General features: G+C 35.2%; 1 pseudogene; it reads left to right on the top strand.

The window, feature by feature from the left end:
• The first annotated feature begins 646 nt into the window (after window positions 1–646).
• LOC110708928 lies at window positions 647–6,218 on the top strand (annotated as a pseudogene).
• Window positions 6,219–7,549: the final 1,331 nt, after the last annotated feature.

Here is a 7,549-nt window from a genome sequence, read left to right as displayed (position 1 = left end):
CCTGCCTCGACCTCCCCTCCCCCGAAAAAACCACCCCTAGCCCCGATCTCCCTCGAACCCGAAAACCGTCGCCTGACCCTCTCACCACCCTCGAAACCCTAGCGGCTAGGGTTTTGAGGGTGGTGGAAGGGCTGGGCAGCGGTTTAACGGGGATAGGGAGGGGTTTCTAGGGTTTTGCGGGGGCTGTGGGATGTTTTTGTGGGGGAGGGGAGGGCGGCGAGGCACAGGGGAGGGGCGGCGGTGGTCTGAGCTAGTTTTCTGGTGGTGTTGATAGGTGTGAAGGTGGTGATGTGGTGATGTGAAGGTGGGTAGGGAATGGGAAAGTCTAGGGGGTGGAAAATGAAGTTAGAGGGATTTGGAGGAATGAAGAGGGTTAAGGGAATGGGAAAATGGACTAACAAGCAACAACAAAGGGAATGGGGACAGTTGATTCCCATTTTCTTTGATGATTAACCCCAACCAAACGCTCCCTAAGTATTATAGAGTATTAGTCCTTTAACTTTTAAGCTGACTTCTTCCTTTTATGATCATCATTCCTTTCAAACATTCATGCTATTAGTAAAGTATATAATTGATACTCCGTATGTTCTAGTACCTAAATTTAGTATGTATTTACTCGTATATATTAAATTATTAATACATACAGATGGCATATACATCACCAGTGCAAGCTCAAATCATGAAGGAACTTGACCTTTCAACAGCAGATGTATGCACTTCTTCATCCTTTCATTACCCACTTGATCATTCTTGGGTTCGAAAACGTACAAATGTACAATATTTATAAACTGTTTGTTTTTCTGCAGTTTTCACTCTTTGGATCCATGATTAATATGGGAGGGGTATTCGGGGCTATAGTATGTGGTAGGTTAGCCGACTACTTAGGTCGAAAACATGTAAGTTTAATCTTATTAGCCTTGTAGGTCTCATTAATCATAGGATTAATTCTACTTTGTGTTAAAGACAACTTAATTAAGAGTTTAAGCTGACGTTTGAAGCCCAAGATCGATTTGAATCTGGCTTTGTGTCACGCTAACTCTTGATATTAGCTTAAGCTAATGATTGAAGCTAGGATCAATTTACATATTCTATCATTTCAGACTAACTTCCACTTTTTTTTTTTTTTTTTTTTTTTTTGTGCATTTGATGAGGCAGGTCCTAAGACTAACTGTCTTACTTTGTATTATTGGTTGGTTATCCATTGCAACAGGACAGGTTCTTCCATTATTTGGCAATATCTACTTCACTTAGATTTCCATCAAATTTCTTTCTGATTTTAGTTGTGAATTTAATTGTTTGATTTCCTGATCATAGAGTGCTTGGTTACTCAACTTGGGTCGATGGTTCCTGGGTTTTGCTTTGATCATTGCAAACTATGTTGTAAGCATAAAATCCTGCAATTCATAGCATCTATCAAACTTGTTAAACTTAGTGATATATTGACTATATTGCTGTCACCTGTCTCAGATTCCGGTATATATATCTGAATTTGCACCCAAAAATCTTCGAGGAGGGTTTGTAATCCTCCACGCGGTAACTGATCTATACTCGAATAAAACCAATACAGTTCTAGCTTACACTTACAGTTATCAATAGTTTGATATGCTTAGATTATATAACCTTGTCTTATACTCTTATCATCCTGATTTAGTTAATGATAGTAGTCGGGGCATCAGCAGTTTTTCTCATTGGACTAATCACCTCTTGGCGTACTTTAGCTCTCATTGGTAATTGATGTAGTGTTTCTTGATGCATCTCATTTCAGTTCTTGGAATAATCTTTGGAAGTTCTTTGATGCCAATTTATCAATGTTTCAGGAACTATTCCAAGTCTTGTACAGATAGTCGGTCTATTCTTCATTCAAGAGTCTCCTAGGTGGCTGGTAATGCATTTACAAACCAAGTTCCTGCTATAAATTAGTCAGTTTTCAGATGACAGAGTAATTGTATTTTTTGCAGTTGATGAAGGGTAAAAACAATGAATTCGAAACAGTTTTACAGCGCCTTAGAGGAGGTTATGTCGTGGATGAAGCAGTTGACTTAAGGGTAACACAATCTCTGCTTTTTAAAATTCGAAAACTGACATCCCTCAGAAAAATTAGTGTATGAATTCTAATGAAATGCATTATTTCGAGTTATTGTGTAGGAAAGTATTGAAGCCCTTCATCAAATTGAAAAAGTTAGTTTCCTACAACTATTTCAGAAGAAATATGCTTACACATTCACGGTAAGATTGAAAATTTTTTAACAGCAACGACTAGTGTATCTTGTATTTCTAGCATCCGAATGTTTTTACACTGTGCTAAGCTACCAAAATATGACAGACACTACTTTTCAAATCACCTATTTGTGTAATTTCTATTCACTACATATCAATCAGATAACTATTTAACGACATGTTAGAAAATTCAGTCATGAACCATTACTAATTGTCTAATACATCGAAAAAGGTGACCCTCTCAACATACTTGAGAAATATTGTGTGGTGTCTAATAACTATGGACCTAGAGAACATACATAATGCTGAATTGCTCAGCCGTCATTAGCTGACATTGTGGAAAAGTTATAGGTGGGAATTGGCCTTGAAGCACTTCGCCACCTTGTTGGACTGAATGGAATCTTATTCTATGCCAGTTCTATATTCGAATCAGCTGGTTAGTTACCAGAATTTACATGACACCATATCTATATGAACGAACAAAATCATCTATATGTCTCGAACAAACATCTGATTGTTGTTCTGTTACTGCTGCACAGGATTTTCAACAACAGTGGGAACAATAGCACTAGCCTTAGTTCAGGTACTCGAATGTTCATCCACTTACCTACTCTTTAGGACATGAGAACAAATCCGATCTCCTGAATTACTTCCATCCATTACTCACAGTATGTGTATACATTTATCTTTCTGTTTGCAGCTTCCAAGTGTGGGTTTGGGTGTACTTTTGATGGATAAATTTGGGAGGCGCTTCCTTCTTTTGGTTAGAACAATGAAACATACTAGCCAAGTTTGATTGTGATGATATATATGTGTCGTTGATCATATTATATAGAATCGTAAACTTTTGATCATGAAATATATATGTTGCAGGTTTCGGTTCCTGGGCTCTGCTTAGGCTTATTCTAGCAGGCCTTGCATTTGTTCTTGAGGTTTTGTGATTCGATTTCGTTACTTCCTTCTTATCACAGCATTTTTCATAGTGGTTTGTGATTATGATCAACAATTGTGATATTGTTGCTGTTTAACCAGGAGCATCACTTGTTGGATGGCTGCAGTTCATATATGGCTATTACTGGCATATTGGTATATCTACAATAACTTTAACAACCTATATTTTTTTTTTCCAAAACTTTATATTACCCATCTATTATTAATTTGATTAAAGTGGTCATATTGTATAATTATTATTATAAATAAAGAAGAGAATCAAGAGTAACCATTATCATGGACACTGTCATGCCACATGCATCTTAAAATTACATATTACAGAATATTAATTTTAGGAAAAATTGTGGTACTTCTAAGTGGTAGACCAGTGAGAAATGTTATATAAAATAGGAAATTTTGTCAAAAACCTCCTTTTAAAAACATTTTTTTTTTTTTTTGTCAAAAACCTCCTTATAATTTTTTTTTTTTTTTTGTAAAATCATACCTTAATCAATTTTTTTTTACAAAATCATACCTTATGACGGAAAACGGGGTTTGACCCCATTTTCAGGCGTTGACCACCAACGTGTTTAACGGAAACCCACCACCAAAGACCAGCCACCACGCCCATCCCCACAACACCCACGCAAACACCAACAACCCCACCAATCGACACCAACAACAGCCGCAGAACCGAATACCTCACGCACCACCTCCAATCGCCACCAATTCGAGCCAACCAGACCCTCGCAACTCGCCTACCCCCACCTGCCCGACCACTCCCTTCACGGCGACAATACCCTAGGCGGTGGAGATGGAGGCTGCTGGGGATTTTGGGGCTTAATTGGTGCGACTTGGGGTTGCAATTGGTGCGGTGTTGCAGCGGTGGAGATGGAGGCTGCTGGGGATTGATGTTGTTGTGCTTGCGCCAAGATAGGTGGTGCGGTGGAGCAGGTGGCGGTGATGTGGTTGCGCGGAGATAGCCATCGTGTTAGGAGGATTCTGGTTGCGATGGGAAGAGGAAGGAGAGGGAGGGTCGTCGACGGGGTTTGGGGTTCTGGGTGACGGTGGGGTTGGGGTTGGGGCTGGGGTAGCGTCGCCGGCAGGAGGTGGTGGTGGACTGGTGGGTTTGGGTGGTTTTCCGTTGAACACATGGGTGGTCAATGCCTGAAAACGGGGTCCGTTTAAAGGTCAGATTTTGTAAAAAAAAAATGATTAAGGTATGATTTAACAAAAAAAAATTGTAAGGAGGTTTTTGACAAACGCGAGTACTAAATGTAGTACAAAATAACCTAAATGCAGAAATTAATTAATGATATGAAAATAATAAAATGACTGAAATACCCTTTTTCAAAATGAAAAAACTGATTTGCCATTTCACCAGGTTTTTTGTTTTTACATGTTTTATTTTGCAATTCATTATATTTGCCTATTTTTTTCATTTCATTCACAATTTCAGTCACCTTTTTTTTTTTTTTTTTTTTTTTGCAATTTATTTCATTCCACCATTTCCCTTAAATTCTTCAATTTGAGCCCTAGAGACGAAGAAGTCGTTCACCGCTCATAAATCATCCGGTCTTAGATTTTTTTCATTTAATTTTTTTGTTGAATTGTTATAATTTTTCATTATAATTACCTCGACTTTGTTTTTCGGGGGTACTAGAGACCCCCGGAAATCATAGCCGGGGGGTATTGGAGACCCCAGAAATCATAGTCGGGGGTACTTGAGACCCCCGGAAATTGTGTAAGGGGGATGCTAGAGAGCTTCAAAAATCTTAGCCGTATAAGATGGAAATTTTATGTTGTTCGATTGTTCATCTATTACAGCACATAATTTTCATACCTCAAAAAAATGTCGTTGTAAACTTCATTATTGTCTAAGAATTTGTATAGTATTGAATACTCCGTATTAAATAGGATACAAAATTGAATACGTTAGTATATGGTTGTAAATTAAACAGTTGAGATGATTATATAGTTAGGAGTGTATAGGATTTAATTTTAATCATTTAAAAAAAGTGTAAAGGATTAAGTTAAAACAAGGACAAAATTGGAATGTAATTTTTTTTTTAAAAAAAATAACTAATTCTGCATTTAGGTAAAATTGTCCTGCATTTAGTACTCCCCTTGACAACATGCTTTTAAAAGGACGTTTTTGACAAAATTTCCTATAAAATAAGTTGCCAAAAAAAGTTCTTAAATCTCGTTTAGGTTGTAAGCATATCAAAGACCTTTGGGATTCCATCAATTGACTTTATTTTCTGGCCATTAACCATCACATGTCCTAAAACGTGTTCCAGGATACTTTTTTCCCTGGCAGTACATTACCTTATTATAGAAGTTAAAATAAATTACTACGTAAAAAGAATTGTACTGTATAATCTATGCTCAGATTTGTTCATTGAATGCAGATTTATTTTGTTTCATATCCAGTAGGCATGGGTGGTGCTGCTTCAGTTATACTTTCAGAGGTATGGCAACTTTGAATATAATAAATAAATTCCATAATTAAGGTAGCAATTCCCTAATTAGTAAAAATTAATAGATTAATTAACTTAACAATCTTAATTTCAGATATACCCGTTAAACGTACAAGGATTAGCAGGAAGTATTTGTTCCATAGTATCATGTATAGCAGGATGGATTGTCTCTTACACTTTTAACTTTCTTATGGAATGGAGCTCTTCAGGTAAATTTGCTTTTCATCAGACTAATTTCTAATTTTTCGTTAGATTTACAAAATACAAGTATATTGATTTTCACAGAATTGAATATATAATCTGCATTCGGATTTTAGGAACCTTTTTCATAATGGCGGGTATTAGTGCATTTACACTGGTTTTCGTGGCGAAATTGGTTCCGGAGACAAAGGGAAGAACACTAGAAGAAGTACATGCTTCAACGAGTAATGTTTGGCAATGATAGAAGAAGTGCATCTTATGAAGTTGCATCTCAACCATTAGAGCAAGATTACCGCAGTCTCATCTTAAGGCTTTAATTCATAGCCACATTAGCTTTTTAAATTAAATTTAATTATTTTTCTAATTTAATTATAATTATGTAAGACTACTTAAGACTCGATAAATTTTATCTCTTCAATCTTAGACTCATTTTTTACATATAAATTAAATTATTAAAGTTTTTTTAAAAAATAAATAAATAAATAATTAAGTCTGAAGTTGAATCTAGAACTTGGAAAATAATAAAGTTTTGACTTAAGACCACAAAATTTGAAAATGATGATGTCATCTAGAATCTTAAGACCTAGGGCTAATTTTTGTCTTAGTCCTTATTTCTTGGTCGGGTTCTCTATGAAAAAGAATTAATCAAAGCTAAATTTTTAAGAGAGAGAAAAGACCATTAGTAGATAAAGATATATTATTAAATTATAAGGAATTTTTAAAAGAAAGTCAGAAAGTGTATGTTTTTTTTTAAAAAATAATAATAATAAAAAGGATAAAAATAGCAAGTGTAGAGTTTTTAAAAAAAAGTAGGTCATGGGCAATTCAAACAAGATCCCACTTGACTATGTTTCATCGTGTTTATAGATCACAAAAGTTAAGGTTTGATCTTCTCACTTTATTTTCACTTATTTTAGGTCTTATAAGATAAATAAGGTCTTATAAGAGTTACTTAACTAACTTAAGCATAAATTATAACTAAAATAAGTTTTAATAAAGTAAGATAAGATAAGTGAAAATCAGGCGAACAAAACACACCCTTATTTAAAGTATAATTTGTGAATAGTATAAAGGTTAAATGGTACAAAGTATTAAACGGTCGGATGAGATTCGAACCCGTAACCTTTGTGTCACGTTGGCTCTGATACCATGTTAGAGGATCAATTCAACCAAAAGCTTAAACTGATGGTTAAGGCCCAGGAATATGTTTTATACTCTATCATCATTTTTCACGGGAATTAAGGTTTTTGTAGATTCAAACCATGTGATTGGAAGTACCAATGTACATTAAGTACATTAAATAACAAGTGGGGGAAAAAAAGAGAATAAATTATGTGCTCATAGATAAATGTCATAAAAAATCAGTGAATATTGAGGATTAAAAATATTTGGCACAAAAAAATCAGTAAAAATTGAGGATAATTTGAAGGATTAAATTAGGAGAATGATCTAAAAAAAAAAATAATTCGGAGAATGAAGTTAAAATTGTAAAAAGGATCTTGCTAACGAACGCCTCCGGGACGTTGGAGAAGCATTTAAAATATCACCTAAAATAGTATTAATTTGGGAAAGCATGACAAAATTACGCGTCGATTCGTGTAATTAATGTTAATTTTTACCCCCCCCGTCCCTAAATTACATTCTTATTTGTAATATTTATTCTTCACATAATAGAGGAAAACATGAATGTAATTTAGGGATGGAGGGAGTACTTTAATCTT

The sequence above is a fragment of the Chenopodium quinoa genome, unplaced genomic scaffold (genome assembly GCF_001683475.1).
Source record: "Chenopodium quinoa cultivar QQ74 unplaced genomic scaffold, ASM168347v1, whole genome shotgun sequence".
Classification (NCBI taxonomy): domain Eukaryota; kingdom Viridiplantae; phylum Streptophyta; class Magnoliopsida; order Caryophyllales; family Amaranthaceae; genus Chenopodium; species Chenopodium quinoa.
The sequence above is the reverse complement of the archived record's forward strand: the minus strand, read 5'-3'. Positions and strand labels throughout refer to the sequence as shown.